Consider the following 18,314-nt stretch of genomic DNA (forward strand, 5'->3'; position numbering starts at 1 on the left):
AAAACAACAGTCGTCCAACCTGCGTTTCAATAAGCTCTGTAGCCGGCCGTTGTGGCCGAGCGTTTCTACAGTTAGAATCCTACCTCGGACATGGATGTGTGTGACGTCCTTATGTTAGTTAGGTTTAAGTAGTTCTAAGTCCTAGGGGAGTGATGACATCACCTGTTAAGTCCCATAGTGCTCAGAGCCATTTTAACCAATTAACGCTCACGACCCCAATAGCGTGCAATTAACGCGAAACTGATTCGCATACTCTTAGACATAATTTGTCAGATATAGAAACACGCCCAACTTTCGTTTATGTTGCACAACTCCTCCTTGGTGTTGCGATTTTTTTTCAGTGTGTATGATCTCAAGTTCCGGCCACAGAAGTTCGAGTAACATGGATCTGTAGCGGTTGCCATTGACGGTGACAGTTCTCTCATCATCTCTAAGAAAATAAGGTCCAGTGAAGTCGCCGCGCCAGACACCGCACCTTGTTGTTGTTGTTGTGGTCTTCAGTTCTGAGACTGGTTTGATGCAGCTCTCCATGCTACTCTATCCTGTGCAAGCTTTTTCATCTCCCAGTACCTACTGCAACCTACATCCTTCTGAATCTGCTTAGTGTATTCATCTCTTGGTCTCCCTCTACGATTTTTACCCTCCACGCTGCCCTCCAATACTAAATTGGTGATCCCTTGATGCCTCAGAACATGTCCTACCAACCGATCCCTTCTTCTGGTCAAGTTGTGCCACAAACTTCTCTTCTCCCCAATCCTATTCAATACTTCCTCATTAGTTATGTGATCTACCCATCTAATCTTCAGCATTCTTCTGTAGCACCACATTTCGAAAGCTTCTATTCTCTTCTTGTCCAAACTATTTATCGTCCATGTTTCACTTCCATACATGGCTACACTCCATACGAATACTTTCAGAAATGACTTCCTGACACTTAAATCTATACTGGATGTTAACAAATTTCTCTTCTTCAGAAACGCTTTCCTTGCCATTGCCAGCCTACATTTTATATCCTCTCTACTTCGACCATCATCAGTTATTTTGCTCCCCAAATAGCAAAACTCCTTTACTACTTTAAGTGCCTCATTTCCTAATCTAATTCCCTCAGCATCACCCGACTTAATTAGACTACATTCCATTATCCTTGTTTTGCTTTTGTTGATGTTCATCTTATATCCTCCTTTCAAGACACTGTCCATTCCATTCAACTGCTCTTCCAAGTCCTTTGCTGTCTCTGACAGAATTACAATGTCATCGGCGAACCTCAAAGTTTTTATTTCTTCTCCATGAATTTTAATACCTACTCCGAATTTTTCTTTTGTTTCCTTTACTGCTTGCTCAATATACAGATTGAACAACATCGGGGAGAGGCTACAACCCTGTCTTACTCCCTTCCCAACCAGTGCTTCCCTTTCATGTCCCTCGACTCTTATAACTGCCATCTGGTTTCTGTACAAATTGTAAATAGCCTTTCGCTCCCTGTATTTTACCCCTGCCACCTTTAGAATTTGAAAGAGAGTATTCCAGTCAACATTGTCAAAAGCTTTCTCTAAGTCTACAAATGCTAGAAACGTAGGTTTGCCTTTCCTTAATCTTTCTTCTAAGATAAGTCGTAAGGTCAGTATTGCCTCACGTGTTCCAGTGTTTCTACGGAATCCAAACTGATCTTCCCCGAGGTTGGCTTCTACTAGTTTTTCCATTCGTCTGTAAAGAATTCGTGTTAGTATTTTGCAGCTGTGACTTATTAAGCTGATAGTTCGGTAATTTTCACATCTGTCAACACCTGCTTTCTTTGGGATTGGAATTATTATATTCTTCTTGAAGTCTGAGGGTATTTCGCCTGTTTCATACATCTTGCTCACCAGATGGTAGAGTTTTGTCAGGACTGGCTCTCCCACGGCCGTCAGTAGTTCCAATGGAATATTGTCTACTCCGGGAGCCTTGTTTCGACTCAGGTCTTTCAGTGCTCTGTCAAACTCTTCACGCAGTATCATATCTCCCATTTCATCTTCATCTACATCCTCTTCCATTTCCATAATATTTTCCTCAAGTACATCGCCCTTGTATAGACCCTCTATATACTCCTTCCACCTTTCTGCTTTCCCTTCTTTGCTTAGAACTGGGTTTCCATCTGAGCTCTTGATATTCATACAAGTCGTTCTCTTATCTCCAAAGGTCTCTTTAATTTTCCTGTAGGCGGTATCTATCTTACCCCTAGTGAGATAGGCCTCTACATCCTTACATTTGTCCTCTAGCCATCCCTGCTTAGCCATTTTGCACTTCCTGTCGATCTCATTTTTGAGACGTTTGTATTCCATTTTGCCTATTTCACTTACTGCATTTTTATATTTTCTCCTTTCATCAATTAAATTCAATATTTCTTCTGTTACCCAAGGATTTCTACTAGCCCTCGTCTTTTTACCTACTTGATCCTCTGCTGCCTTCACTACTTCATCCCTCAAAGCTACCCATTCTTCTTCTACTGTATTTATTTCCCCCATTCCTGTCAGTTGCTCCCTTATGCTCTCCCTGAATCTCTGTACAACCTCTGGTTCTTTTAGTTTATCCAGGTCCCATCTCCTTAAATTCCCACCTTTTTGCAGTTTCTTCAGTTTTAATCTACAGGTCATAACCAATAGATTGTGGTCAGAGTCCACATCTGCCCCTGGAAATGTCTTACAATTTAAAACCTGGTTCCTAAATCTCTGTCTTACCATTATATAATCTATCTGATACCTTTTAGTATCGCCAGGGTTCTTCCATGTATACAACCTTCTTTCATGATTCTTAAACCAAGTGTTAGTTATGATTATGTTGTGCTCTGTGCAAAATTCTACCAGGCGGCTTCCTCTTTCATTTCTGTCCCCCAATCCATATTCACCTATTATGTTTCCTTCTCTCCCTTTTCCTACACTCGAATTCCAGTCACCCATGACTATTAAATTTTCGTCTCCCTTCACAATCTGAATAATTTCTTTTATTTCATCATACATTTCTTCAATTTCTTCGTCATCTGCAGAGCTAGTTGGCATATAAACTTGTACTACTGTAGTAGGCGTGGGCTTCGTATCTATCTTGGCCACAATAATGCGTTCACTATGCTGTTTGTAGTAGCTTACCCGCATTCCTATTTTCCTATTCATTATTAAACCTACTCCTGCATTACCCCTATTTGATTTTGTGTTTATAACCCTGTAGTCACCTGACCAGAAGTCTTGTTCCTCCTGCCACCGAACTTCACTAATTCCCACTATGTCTAACTTCAACCTATCCATTTCCCTTTTTAAATTTTCTAACCTACCTGCCCGATTAAGGGATCTGACATTCCACGCTCCGATCCGTAGAACGCCAGTTTTCTTTCTCCTGATAACGACATCCTCTTGAGTAGTCCCCGCCCGGAGATCCGAATGGGGGACGATTTTACCTCCGGAATATTTTACCCAAGACGACGCCATCATCGTGTAATCATACAGTAAAGCTGCATGCCCTCACCTTACAGTGAGTTTTTCCGTACTAGTGACTTTTTCTAAATGCAGTGGCACCTAATATATCACTTGCGCGTATTGACAAAGCAACTAATACAAAAATGCACCTCGTCTGCGGAGATGATTTTCCACTGAATGCAGAATCAGTTTCACAAAATTATACGGCCGAGTCAGGGAACCCACGTCGTAATCTGTGAACGTTTGATTCGACTCTTGAGTCAATACAACTGTGTATGCATGTAGGCCTAAACCTTTTCAAATGATTGGCGAAGTTTATGTCTGAGATATCCACATCCGTTCAATAGTCTTGAAACTAACACCTTTGGTTCTTCCTCAGTATCGGCCGCTACCGATACGATATTTTCCTAATTCGCCCATCACGTTTTTTTCTTGGCGGCTTCTGGTCGTGTAAAGCGAAATTCCGCTCAGACGTGGCGACAGTTTAGCGTAAAGCCAGAATAGAGAAAGGGCGACGGTGATCTGATTCTCTACTGAACAAACGATGAGCACCTGCAACTGTGCTGCCACTTTGTTAAAAAAATTTATTGATTTCTGAACGTTCAGGAAGCGTCAGTCGTTGAAAGTTGGAACTGCAAATTGTACTGGACATTTTCACAAAAAATACATTAGGATTTGGAAATTGCAATTTTAAAAATAATCACTCTTAGTGAAATACCCTTTAGTTAATAATTATAACGATATGGACTGAATTTCGAATAAAACTTACAGTCCGTGTTCGTCATCCTTTTAATATGAATTAATACAAACTAACTGAAAAGCCCCAAATATTTCGTTTCATATACGTAGGCAGTGATTATAGCAACGTATTGTTGGTCCATTGTGTTGGCTGCCCGATTTTATACAGAGTCAGAACTTCAATAATGGCAACACTACAGTTAAGACATACAAAACGGAATCGAATAACGCCGCTTATACCACACGTCAGTTATGTAGTCCCACCTTACTTCAGCGCAAATGGATTCTCAGTTCTCACATCACGGGCAATTCTCCTGGACGAGTTATCCTAATGGGTGGCGTTACCCATTGACAGACGTGACTGTGCTGCATCATTGTTCATTTTGAAACATAACCTGCGAACAGCTTTGAGAAAGAAGCGGGAGCGCTTTCTGCAGAAAGCTCCTATCGCTTTATACGACTCATACAATGCTTCCTGTCAGTACTATGCAAAGCCCTTGACACTTGGACTTGACTCTGAAGGAAGTATTTTGTTACATTCACTTCAGAATTGTTACAGTGATTCATCGACCAGCAGACTGCTCAGTTCTAACTATCAACACAACTGAGTCTGCTAGAGTTAAATTACAAACGGCTATATATGATGCTGGTAAGTGGTGTGGAGAGTAAACTTTAAAACATGTATTTATTTTGTATCGGCTGCAACTAAATAGTTGCCCCTATTAAAGTTCTTCACAGCAGACACTCTTCTAGAAAAATACAGTGGCTGGACGAATGGAAGCAAAGCGAGAAATACATGCTTGTACATAAATGCAGATACTAACGAACCCCGCAGGTTGACTACGAAAGGCACCTGTGCAATGTCCTCAGTATGTCGCAATTGTCAGTATTTTTTATGATTTGTTTTTTATGTTTTGTTTTTCATGTTATGTTTTTTCATGTTATGTCACCAGTTTAGATAGCTACCCACCCAGATATCCGAGTGCGTTAACATCACGCTCCCGGGATACGGGGAAGCGAACCTGCTCCAGATCAAATTCGCCTCGCAGATTGACTGATGCTAGTAAGCTGGGCAGCCTGGACATGATTTTTAGGCGGTTTCCCACTTGCCACCAGGTAAATAGCCGGCTGGTCCCTACGTCCCTCCACAGGTACACGCTATGCGCTATGCATACACGTAGAAACGAATCATTGGTTGATGAACACATGAAAAGTGCCGTGTAAACCAGAGATCTAAAGACACCGGTTAGTTTACTTAGTTTACATTGGGTCCTGTTATGACTGCACACAAGTCTGTAATCCTCCCAATTTACCAAGGGGCGTGAAAATGGCGTAATGGAACACAGAGGCCGCTTGCGTAAATTAAGTGCAAACGAGGTGGCTTAGGTGGTTTAATTTTCATTACATGCTGAGTAACCGAAGTCTGTATAGCTACTACAAGGATGGACACGCAAGGATTTAGAACATTGTTCCGCTTGCACATGAGATGACACACGGGCAGGTGGGATATACACATTCCGTCCCGGCAGGAGTCGCGACACCTGGAAGCGCATCCGGCTACGACTATATCGCTAAAATCCATATAAAAATGCAAAGCCCGAACCGGAAATGGGGAAAAGGCAAAAGAAGTTCTCACTTGAGGTTACATCGGATGGCTGTATTACATATGTAACTATTTGCAGTAATTTAAGTCTAACTGTGTAATCGGCAATAGTGCATTTTATTTTCGTTTGCTTAGGACCACTTGCCAGTGCTCGTTTCAGTTGTTGGTCCATTACAGAATGAGTTTTTCACTCTGCAGTGGAAAGTTCGCTGATACGAAACTTACTGGAAGATTAAAACTCTGTGCCGGACCGAGACTCGCACTCGGGAACTTTGCCTTTCGCGGGCAAGTGCTCTACCAACTGAGCTACCCAAGCATGACTCACGCCCCGTCCTCACTGCTTCTTTACTTCTGCCAGTACCTCGTCTCCTACCTTCCAAACATTACAGAAGCTCCCCTGCGAACCTTGCGGAACTAGCACTCTTGAAAGAAAGGATACTGCGGAGACATGGCTTAGCCACAGCCTCGGGGATGTTTCCAGAATGAGATTTTCTCTCTGCAGCGGAGTGTGCGTCGAGTTCGAGTCTCGGTCCGTCACACAGTTTTAATCTGCCAGGATGTTTCACGTTGGTCCATTAACAAGTGTTTAGCTTTATCTGCTAGAAAGTCGTGATTGTGATCGAGTTTGGCATTTCTCCTCTAACTATTCCTCTTTCGCCAATCTGCCCTTCCCGTCAATTCTATTTTCGAGACTTGAGTATTTCCTTTCGTCTGCATCACTCGCGGCACTATTTTCTGCTATTGACCGCTAAATTCAGTACCTCGAGTTTTATCCAGTTATTTTTGCCGGGCTTAGTCTTTCAACATTTCATCTCTAGAAGTTATCTATTCGTGTTTTACTGTATTTCTGTACCTTGTTTCAGTCAATCGTTGCCTAATGTTCCGCCTGAAACTCGCTATAACATGTGGTCTTTTTTACTTATCCTGGTCTATTATCCATAATATCCGACCCTGCTGAAAATTTTCAGTTTTAATCTGTATCTGGTGACCAATACGTGACTATCAGCGTCCTCTTCTGTCCCTGGAAATGTTCGATAGTTTAAAACCTTGTCTGAAAAGCCCTGTCCTATCGTTATTTAACATATATGAAACCTCCCCAGATATCTTCCATGTCTTTCAAGATTCTTAAATGAACAGTTGAGGAAGCGGTTTCTGAGGACATACGCTTGCTGCACACCATTATAGTAGCGCAACATGCACTGTGGGAAAACGGGATCGGCAGAGAATCGAAGCATTTTAGATGTGGTACTACAGACGAATGTTGAAAATTGGGTGGACTACTAAGTTAAGGAATGATGAGGTTCTTGGCAGAATCGACGAGAAAAGGAATGCGTGTAAAAGACTGGCATGAAGAAGGGACAGAATAATAGGACATTTGTTAAGTCATTGCGAAATAACCTCCACTGTACTAGAGGGAGCTGTGGTGGCTAAAAACTGAAGAGGTAGATAGAGGTTGGGATACATAGGACATAAGCAGCAGTTCTACTGTATTTTGTCTTCATTTCCGACTATGGAAATCTAGTCGCACCAACGCAATTAAACTTGCGTCTCCTCATACACTCTTTCAATCTCTTCATCGTCATAAACTGTGAGTGGTGCATTCAAATTTTACTCGTCAGTAGACCAGCCTTCCATTACCACAGTTGATTTTGCGTTAATAAATCTATACTCACTTCTTTGGACGCTCTGTTCTTCCTGCCACCGCACTTCATTGCTTTCCAACAAAGTATACTTCAGTCTATGTATTTCCCTTTCTAAACTGACTAACCACCAGGTTACGGGATCTTAAATTCCATTCTCTGAAACGTTGAAAGTCAGATTTTTGCTTTCTGGTGGTAATATCTTTCTGAGTGTTCCCCGTCAGGAAGTCCGAACGAGGAAGTATTACTTTACCGCTGGAATATTTTACGCAACGGGACTGTCATCAGTGATACTTCTAGGAACATATGCTCTCTGAAGAACGTATGCTCCCGGAACACTTTGATGCAGGACAAATGTCTTACAGCGTTTTCCACTGGAGTTGCTGAGCATCACCTTGACCGCTTCATGGTTACAGAATGAAAGTGTGACGAAACGTGCTGCTCTTTTTTTCCAACGTGCTGCTCTTCTTTCGAGATGCTCTATTTTCATTATCAGTCGTGTCTAGTACGGATCCCAGACTGACGATCAGCATTCAGGTATTGGTCGAACGAGGGTTCTGTATGCTACATCTTGGCCCGCCCGGCTTTCCGGGCGGGAAGGAACGCCTGGTTCCCGGCACGACTCCACCCGGCGGATTTGTGTCGAGGTCCCGTGAACCGGCGAGTCTGTGGATGGTTTTTAGGCGGTTTTCCATCTGCCTCGGCGAATGGGGGCTGGTTCGCCCTATTCCGCCTCAGCTTCACTATGTCGGCGATTGCTGCGCAAACAAGTTCTCCACGTACGCGTACACCATCATTACTGTACCACGCAAACATAGGGGCTACACTCGGCTGGTGTGAGACGTTCTGTGGGGGGTCCACCGGGGGCCGAACGGCACAGTAACCCTGGGTTTGGTGTGGGGCGGCGGAGGGGTGAAGTGGACTGCGGTAGTCGTCGTGGGGTTGTGGACCACTGCGGCTGCGGCGGGGACGTAGCCTCTCCGTCGTTTCTAGGCCCCCGGTTAACATAAAACACATACAACGCTACATCGTTATTGATGAACTGCATTTCCTGAGGATTCTTCAAACGAATCTCAATCTGGGTCTCCCTTTCATGTTAATAGTTTTGTGAAGTAATTGTATGGTAAATCGCTCCGTACGCTTACTCTTGGATATTTTATGAGAAAAACTACTTGCACTTATTGTTCTGCAACCATACAGTGAACAGTATTTCAGTTTATGTATACACAACCCCCCCCCCCCCCCCCCATGAACCATGGACCTTGCCGTTGGTGGGGAGGCTTGCGTGCCTCAGCGATACAGATAGCCGTACCGTAGGTGCAACCACAACGGAGGGGTATCTGTTGAGAGGCCAGACAAGCGTGTGGTTCCTGAAGAGGGGCAGCAGCCTTTTCAGTAGTTGCAAGGGCAACAGTCTGGATGATTGACTGATCTGGCCTTGTAACAATAACCAAAACGGCCTTGCTGTGCTGGTACTGCGAACGGCTGAAAGCAAGGGGAAACTACAGCCGTAATTTTTCCCGAGGGCATGCAGCTTTACTGTATGATTACATGATGATGGCGTCCTCTTGGGTAAAATATTCCGGAGGTAAAATAGTCCCCCATTCGGATCTCCGGGCGGGGACTACACAAGAGGATGTCGTTATCAGGAGAAAGAAAACTGGCGTTCTACGAATCGGAGCGTGGAATTTCAGATCCCTTAATCGGGCAGGTAGGTTAGAAAATTTAAAAAGGGAAATGGATAGGTTGAAGTTAGATATAGTGGGAATTAGTGAAGTTCGGTGGCAGGAGGAACAAGACTTCTGGTCAGGTGACTACAGGATTATAAATACAAAATCAAATAGGCGTAATGCAGGAGTAGGTTTAATAATGAATAGGAAAATAGGAATGCGGGTAAGCTACTACAAACAGCATAGTGAACGCATTATTGTGGCCAAGATAGATACGAAGCCCACGCCTACTACAGAAGTACAAGTTTATATGCCAACTAGCTCTGCAGATGACGAAGAAATTGAAGAAATGTATGATGAAATAAAAGAAATTATTCAGATTGTGAAGGGAGACGAAAATTTAATAGTCATGGGTGACTGGAATTCGAGCGTAGGAAAAGGGAGAGAAGGATACATAGTAGGTGAATATGGATTGGGGGACAGAAATGAAAGAGGAAGCCGCCTGGTCGAATTTTGCACAGAGCACAACATAATCATAACTAACACTTGGTTTAAGAATCATGAAAGAAGGTTGTATACATGGAAGAACCCTGGCGATACTAAAAGGTATCAGATAGATTATATAATTGTAAGACAGAGATTTAGGAACCAGGTTTTAAATTGTAAGACATTTCCAGGGGCAGATGTGGACTCTGACCACAATCTATTGGTTATGACCTGTAGATTAAAACTGAAGAAACTGCAAAAAGGTGGGAATTTAAGGAGATGGGACCTGCATAAACTAAAAGAACCAGAGGTTGTACAGAGATTCAGGGAGAGCATAAGGGAGAAATTGACAGGAATGGAGGAAATAAATACAGTAGAAGAAGAATGGGTAGCTTTGAGGGATGAAGTAGTGAAGGCAGCAGAGGATCAAGTAGGTAAAAAGACGAGGGCTAGTAGAAATCCTTGGGTAACAGAAGAAATATTGAATTTAATTGATGAAAGGAGAAAATATAAAAATGCAGTAAGTGAAACAGGCAAAAAGGAATACAAACGTCTCAAAAATGAGATCGACAGGAAGTGCAAAATGGCTAAGCAGGGATGGCTAGAGGACAAATGTAAGGATGTAGAGGCCTATCTCACTAGGGGTAAGATAGATACCGCCTACAGGAAAATTAAAGAGACCTTTGGAGATAAGAGAACGACTTGTATGAATATCAAGACCTCAGATGTCAGATGGAAACCCAGTTCTAAGCAAAGAAGGGAAAGCAGAAAGGTGGAAGGAGTATATAGAGGGTCTATACAAGGGCGATGTACTTGAGGACAATATTATGGAAATGGAAGAGGATGTAGATGAAGATGAAATGGGAGATATGATACTGCGTGAAGAGTTTGACAGAGCACTGAAAGACCTGAGTCGAAACAAGGCCCCCCGAGTAGACAATATTCCATTGGAACTACTGACGGCCGTGGGAGAGCCAGTCCTGACAAAACTCTACCATCTGGTGAGCAAGATGTATGAAACAGGCGAAATACCCTCAGACTTCAAGAAGAATATAATAATTCCAATCCCAAAGAAAGCAGGTGTTGACAGATGTGAAAATTACCGAACTATCAGCTTAATGAGTCACAGCTGCAAAATACTAACACGAATTCTTTACAGACGAATGGAAAAACTAGTAGAAGCCAACCTCGGGGAAGATCAGTTTGGATTCCGTAGAAACACTGGAACACGTGAGGCAATACTGACCTTACGACTTATCTTAGAAGAAAGATTAAGGAAAGGCAAACCTACGTTTCTAGCATTTGTAGACTTAGAGAAAGCTTTTGACAATGTTGACTGGAATACTCTCTTTCAAATTCTAAAGGTGGCAGGGGTAAAATACAGGGAGCGAAAGGCTATTTACAATTTGTACAGAAACCAGATGGCAGTTATAAGAGTCGAGGGACATGAAAGGGAAGCAGTGGTTGGGAAGGGAGTAAGACAGGGTTGTAGCCTCTCCCCGATGTTGTTCAATCTGTATATTGAGCAAGCAGTAAAGGAAAGAAAAGAAAAATTCGGAGTAGGTATTAAAATTCATGGAGAAGAAATAAAAACTTTGAGGTTCGCCGATGACATTGTAATTCTGTCAGAGACAGCAAAGGACTTGGAAGAGCAGTTGAATGGAATGGACAGTGTCTTGATAGGAGGATATAAGATGAATATCAACAAAAGCAAAACAAGGATAATGGAATGTAGTCTAATTAAGTCGGGTGATGCTGAGGGAATTAGATTAGGAAATGAGGCACTTAAAGTAGTAAAGGAGTTTTGCTATTTGGGGAGCAAAATAACTGATGATGGTCGAAGTAGAGAGGATATAAAATGTAGGCTGGCAATGGCAAGGAAAGCGTTTCTGAAGAAGAGAAATTTGTTAACATCCAGTATAGATTTAAGTGTCAGGAAGTCATTTCTGAAAGTATTCGTATGGAGTGTAGCCATGTATGGAAGTGAAACATGGACGATAAATAGTTTGGACAAGAAGAGAATAGAAGCTTTCGAAATGTGGTGCTACAGAAGAATGCTGAAGATTAGATGGGTAGATCACATAACTAATGAGGAAGTATTGAATAGGATTGGGGAGAAGAGAAGTTTGTGGCACAACTTGACCAGAAGAAGGGATCGGTTGGTAGGACATGTTCTGAGGCATCAAGGGATCACCAATTTAGTATTGGAGGGCAGCATGGAGGGTAAAAATCGTAGAGGGAGACCAAGAGATGAATACACTAAGCAGATTCAGAAGGATGTAGGTTGCAGTAGGTACTGGGAGATGAAAAAGCTTGCACAGGATAGAGTAGCATGGAGAGCTGCATCAAACCAGTCTCAGGACTGAAGACCACAACAACTTCCAGTCTCGCCACCAAGTGCAGATCTTCTGTAGGGCTTCCTGCGTTTCGTTGTAATTTTCGAGTGATTGCCTCTACACAACAGAACCATCCACAAAAAGCTCGTACCACTTCCAACATTATCTACTAATTTATTTACATACAGGGTGTCCCTCATCAGAGTAGTTAGGCGCATTCTTCTCTGATGTTTCAAATGGCTCTGAGCACTATGCGACTTAACTTCTGAGGTAATCAGTCGCCTAGAACCTAACTAACCTAAGGACATCACATACATCCATGCCCGAGGCAGGATTCGAACCTGCGACCGTAGCGGCTACGCGGTTCCAGACTGAAGCGCCTTTAACCGCACGGCCACACCGGCCGGCTCTTCTCTGTTGTTTTGGCATATAGCTGCATTCTCGTTCTTGCTATCTGTATTTCGTATCAGCTCAAAGAAATACTGCTCGTCACATCTTTCATGCGAAGCCCATTGCCAAAGGTAAGCATCCATTTGTTTCTCGTTACAAGCAAAATGATTATAAAAGCGCGATTTTACGTGCTCATTCAGTAGAGCGGTCCCACATTAGTATAGTGCGATATTCGTTTTATCGATAGGTATTAAAGAGGGCAGTAAAACATGAAGAATAAGCGGTACTATCACAGTGACTGAGCAGCGCTGCTGGACCACGGTGGTGGTGTCGTTGCTCGAGTTTCGGGTATTCTTCATGTTTTACTGTCCTTCTTAATACATATCGGTAAATAAATATCTTATTACACTAATTCTTACCTCTCTATCGAAAAGACACGCAACATTTCGCTGTAAAAATAGTTTTGTTTGTAACGGGACACAAACGGATGTTTTCCATCGACAAAAAAAGAAAAATGATGGTTCAAATGGCTCTGCGCGCTATGGGACTTAATTTCTGAGGTCATCAGTCCCCTAGAACTTAGAACTACTTAAACGTAACTAAGCTAAGGACATCACACACACCCATGCTCGAGGCAGGATTCGAACCTGCGACCGTAGCGGTCGCGCGGTTCCAGACTGTAGCGTCTAGAACCGCTCGGCCACGAGGCCGACTTTTCCATCGACAATGCACATCGCATGAAAGATGTGATGACCAATATTTATTTGGGCTCCCTTCACCTACACATAGCTAATACGCAATTGCAAATATCTGCCGAAAGACCAGAGATAATGCACCTGACGACTGACGGGAGAAAGATTCTGTGTCATGTGAAAAGTAATGGTCCTGCCGCGGGACATGCCCGAAGTTACTTTCGCGTTCAAAGACTTTGCTCCGTTGATAATGACATACTGTGCCCTATTTGCTACAAATTCTTCAGTCCAGTCACACATTTTGTTTGAAATTCGACACACTAGATTTCTTTCGTTAGGTGGTAGTGCGGAACTATATCGAACGCCTTCCTGAATTCAAGAAACATGGCATCTACGTGGCTGCCTCCATCTCCTGCTACCTGCGTCTCGTGGACGAACGTAGTGCGCTGGGTTTCCCTTTGCTCTCGTAATACCAAGGTGGCAAAACCATTTTGGCTAAAGCTACAAGGTCATATGATTGTATCATTGAAGTGGTGTCAATGGAACTACCGATAAGACTTGTACCCTTCTTCAGGAACTATATGTTAGTCTGTATACAGATACCCCCTTCGACCTTGTTGCATGCACTGTACTGCTGCCTCTACTGTAGAGGCATGCCAGCCACCACAACATGACAAAGTCAATGGTTAGTTGGGAGCTGAAAATAAGTACCATAAGTAATATCTAAGCCTTAAGACGAACAATTTGTATAGAAACCAGACGACAGTTATAAGAGTCGAGGGGCATGAAAGGGAAGCAGTGGTTGGGAAGGGAGTGAGACAGGGTTGTAGCCTATCCCAGATGTTATTCAATCTGTATATTAAGCAAGCAGTTAAGGAAACAAAAGAAAAATTCGGAGTAGGAATTAAAATCCATCGAGAAGAAATAAGAACTTTGAGGTTCGCCGATGTCATTGTAATTCTGTCAGAGACAGCAAAATACCTGGAAGAGTAGCTGTACGGAATGGACAATGTCTTAAAAGGAGGATATAAGATGAACATCAACAAAAGCAAAATGATAATAATGGAATGCAGTCGAATTAAATCGGGTCATGCTGCGGGAATTAGATTAAGAAGTGAGACACTTAAAGTAGTAAATGAGTTTTGCTATTTGGGGAGCAAAATAACTCATGATGGTCGGAGTGGAGAGGATATAAAATGTAGACTGGCAATGGCAAGGAAAGCGTTTCTGAAGAAGAGAAATTTGTTAACATCGAATATAGATTTAAGTGTCAGTAAGTCGTTTCTGAAAGTATTTGTATGGAGTGTAGCCATGTATGGAAGTGAAACGTGGACGATCAATAGTTCAGATAGGAAGAGAATAGAAGCTTTCGAAATGTGGTGCTACAGAAGAATGCTGAAAATTAGATGGGTAGATCACATAACTAATGAGGAGGTATTGAATAGAATTGGAGAGAAGAGAAAATTGTGGCGCATCTTGACTAGAAGAAGGGATCGGTTGGTAGGGCATATTCTGAGGCATCAAGGGATCACCAATTTAGTATTGAAGGGCAGCGTGGAGGGTAAAAATCGTAGAGGGAGACGAAGAGATGAATACACTAAACAGATTCAGAAGGATGTAGGCTCCAGTAAGTAGTGGGAGATGAAGAAGCTTGCACAGGATAGAGTAGCATGGAGAGCTGCATCAAACCAGTCTCTGGACTGAAGACCACAAGAACAACAAGACGAACATCGAGCGAGGCGAATTTGATTAGTTCTACATTGTGCTGCAGCATTTCAGCCTCATCGTGTGACCCACTTGCATACTGCCGTGTAAGTGAAAATAGGGCATATCGCCTATAGCACAATAACACAATAAAGGAGGTTTTTATATAGTTATCTCTTAATTTGGATTTTAATGAAAGAGCAATTAACTATCTTCTCCTCTTCTTACAACAAACGTTAGAGGTACCATCACAGGTGTACAAAGAGGGTCCGTCGTTACAGCTTTACTACTGCAGCCATAGATTACATATCTCATAAGGATGATATGTTCCTGGCTTGCGTATACTGCCTGAATTGTCACATTATATCAGGGCTGTCGTACGTCCCCAGTCAGGAGTCATAACGGCTGCGCAAGTGTGCGCCTGCTTTCCATGCGGGTGCTCTCGCCGGCATTAATAGGCCATTCCGTTCTCGCGCACGTCACTCGTAATTACCCATAAACGCATCCACGTACGAACTAGCGGCGGATTTACGGGCGCCTGCCTCCGTGCACAGCGGAAAGAGGAAGAACGGCGACGCGCTGTAATTGAGTCGCGCGTATCATATGGAAACTGCGGTTGATGCGGAACAATGAAGCGTCATCCCATCAGCATTTAAATTGAGAATTTTGGAAGGGTGATGCGGCACAGAGGGACCGCAGGAAGCCGCTCTGCTATTGAATCAAATAAACAGCGGTTCGCGTGCCGTCGGCTCCGACGCTGCGTAATCACACGCGGTACGAACCGCGTGCTGTGCTGTCCACGGGTTCGCACTGAGTGCACCCGCGGTCTCTGGGTGATGCACAGGCCATCACGCCCTCCTCATATCCTTAAAGGATAAGCACTGGTGGTTTTTAAATGACTGCTGTCAATTGAGGAGCTACCCCCGGATATACAGACATTTAGGGTCTGTCTTACACGTAGTATGAGGATAACAAAATTAGTTATGTTTGCTGGTTTCAGTCATATAGGTCTAGTTTTCGGTGATACAGTACCAATCTTCACCATCTTCTGTGATTCGGGCTGTTCACGTTGATACAGAAATTATTATTATATCTTCATCAGGTTACCCTCCATTTAGGGGCTGTTGCACCGTTATTTTGATTTGTAACTAATAGATTTCAGCTATCAGTCTCCTTTGGAATTTTTATTGGCAGATCTAGATATCAGCTAGAAACTAGCCATTCTCAATGCACTATCCTTGCCGGCCGAAGTGGCCGTGTGGTTCTGGCGCTGCAGTCTGGAACCGCGAGACCGCTACGGTCGCAGGTTCGAATCCTGCCTCGGGCATGGATGTGTGTGATGTCCTTAGGTTAGTTAGGTTTAACTAGTTCTAAGTTCTAGGGTACTAATGACCTCAGCAGTTGAGTCCCATAGTGCTCAGAGCCATTTGAACCATTTTGCACTATCCTTTTTTGGTCAATGCATGTTTTTGTGTTAGCAGAAGAGCCAACACCGTGTTACGAGTGGAGGCCGAAATGCACGCATTTTAGCTCATGCAGGCTGGCGTGAGGAGGGAAGAACTATACTGACGTGAGGTCTGGAACATGACAAGGAATGAGAATTCAGAAAGCGAACGTAATTAATTTGAGACTTAACTTTAATCCATTACTGATGAACGCCGCTCTTGACGGTACATGATTCACAGTATTATCTGTTCAGAATACATTCTTGAAGATAGTAATTATAGTAACTGAGTATGGCGCCTTGCTAATTCGTAGCAAATGACGTAGCTGAAGGCTATGCTAAACTGTCGTCTCAGCAAATGAGAGCGTATGTAGACAGTGAACCATCGCTAGCAAAGTCGGCTGTACAACCGGGAGCGAGTGCTAGGGAGACTCTCTAGACTAGACATGCCGTGTGGCGGCGCTCGGTCTGCAACCACTGATAGTGGCGACACGCGGGTCCGAAGTATACTAACGGACCGCGGCCGATTTAAAGGCTACCACCTAGCAAGTGTGGTGTCTGGCGGTGACACCACACATGTAATGCCTGTTGGTCTGGCTTTGTACACAATCCATTGAATATTCAATGAACTGATCTGGCTTTATACACAATTCATTGAATATTCAATTAACTGTGTACAAAGCCAGACCAACAGGCATTACATGCATTGATCAAAAAAGGATAGTGCATTGAGAATGGTTAGTTTCTAGCTGAAATCTAGATCTGCCAATAAAAATTCCAAAGGACGTCTGATAGCTGAAATCTATTATTTGCAAAAAAAAAAAAAAAAAAAGTTCAAAAGGCTCTGAGCACTATGGAGCTTAACACATTTGGTCACCAATGCCCTAGAACTTAGGACTACTTAAACCTAACTAACCTAAAGACATCACACACATCCATGCCCGGGGCAGGATTCGAACCTGCGACCATAGCAGTCCCGTGGTTGTGGACTGCAGCGCCTAGAACCGCACGGCCACCGCGGCCGGCTATTATTTACAAATCATTATATCTTCTGTAGCACACCCAAACGAGCTGATTTCGCTAAACTCACGATTCGTATCACCTATGGTATGATGTCGCTACAACCTAACTTTTGTGATTCTTTAGTTAGCTTCTCTCGGCGTGATGGAAGGTGTGAGGTCAGTGTTCAACGGGCACAATATTTGGGAAAGTGACGACCACGTTACCATCTCATCGGGTCCACTGATGAACTCTCGGGAAGGGGGGTTGGGGAAGGGGAGGAGGCGCCTTGGATCTCCTCCCCAACTCCTCCAGCAGGCTCATTGTTCCGTCCGATATTTGCGCCCGACCAAAGCGGTCGGCACACCGACCGTGCATTCGAACGCTGAGCGTTGTGTGTGCCGATTTTTTGACGTCATAGCGTGGAAAACTCAAGTTGGGGCGGTGTTCCTGAAAGTTCAGAGCAATATCTTACATTCTGAAATTTTGTTTGAAGGTAGATCAATGAGATGGAAGAATGACACCTACGGCATTTGACACATGCTCTCCTCAGCACAAACACGGGAGATGCCAGTTTTTGCACTCTACATCTTCGATTATTGGCTGGCTGTTTCCAGTCATTGTCTTCTCGTACAGTTCTTAACCTCTATAGCTCTCTCTCATACCATGGAAGTTGTTCCCTGATGTCCTACCCTCCAGTCCTTTCTTTTTGTCAATCTTTTCCACATATTCCTTTTCTCGCCGATTTTTCAGAGAAGCTCCACGTTCCTTAGCTTACCATTCCACCTAATTTTCAGCATCAACTTGTAGTCCCACATCTCAAATGCTTCGGTTATCTTTACTTCCGGATTTTCCACAGTCCATATTCCACTACCAAACAATGCAGTGCCCCAAAATTACATCATCAAAAATTTCTTCCTCAAATTAAGGGCTATATTTGATAGTCTACTTCTCTTGGCCATGGATTCCCTTTTTTCCAGTAGACTTCTCTTGGCCATGGATTCCCTTTTTTCCAGTGCTAGTGTGCTTCCGATGTCCTCCTTGCCCGGTCTGTCATGGATTATTTTGCTGCCTAGGTAACAGAATTCCTTAAATTCATCTACTTCGAGATCTACAATACTGACTTTAAGTTTCTCGCTATTCTCATTTCTTCTACTTCTCATCACTTA

This window comes from Schistocerca piceifrons, chromosome 6 (genome assembly GCF_021461385.2).
Source record: "Schistocerca piceifrons isolate TAMUIC-IGC-003096 chromosome 6, iqSchPice1.1, whole genome shotgun sequence".
NCBI classification, from domain to species: Eukaryota; Metazoa; Arthropoda; class Insecta; order Orthoptera; family Acrididae; genus Schistocerca; species Schistocerca piceifrons.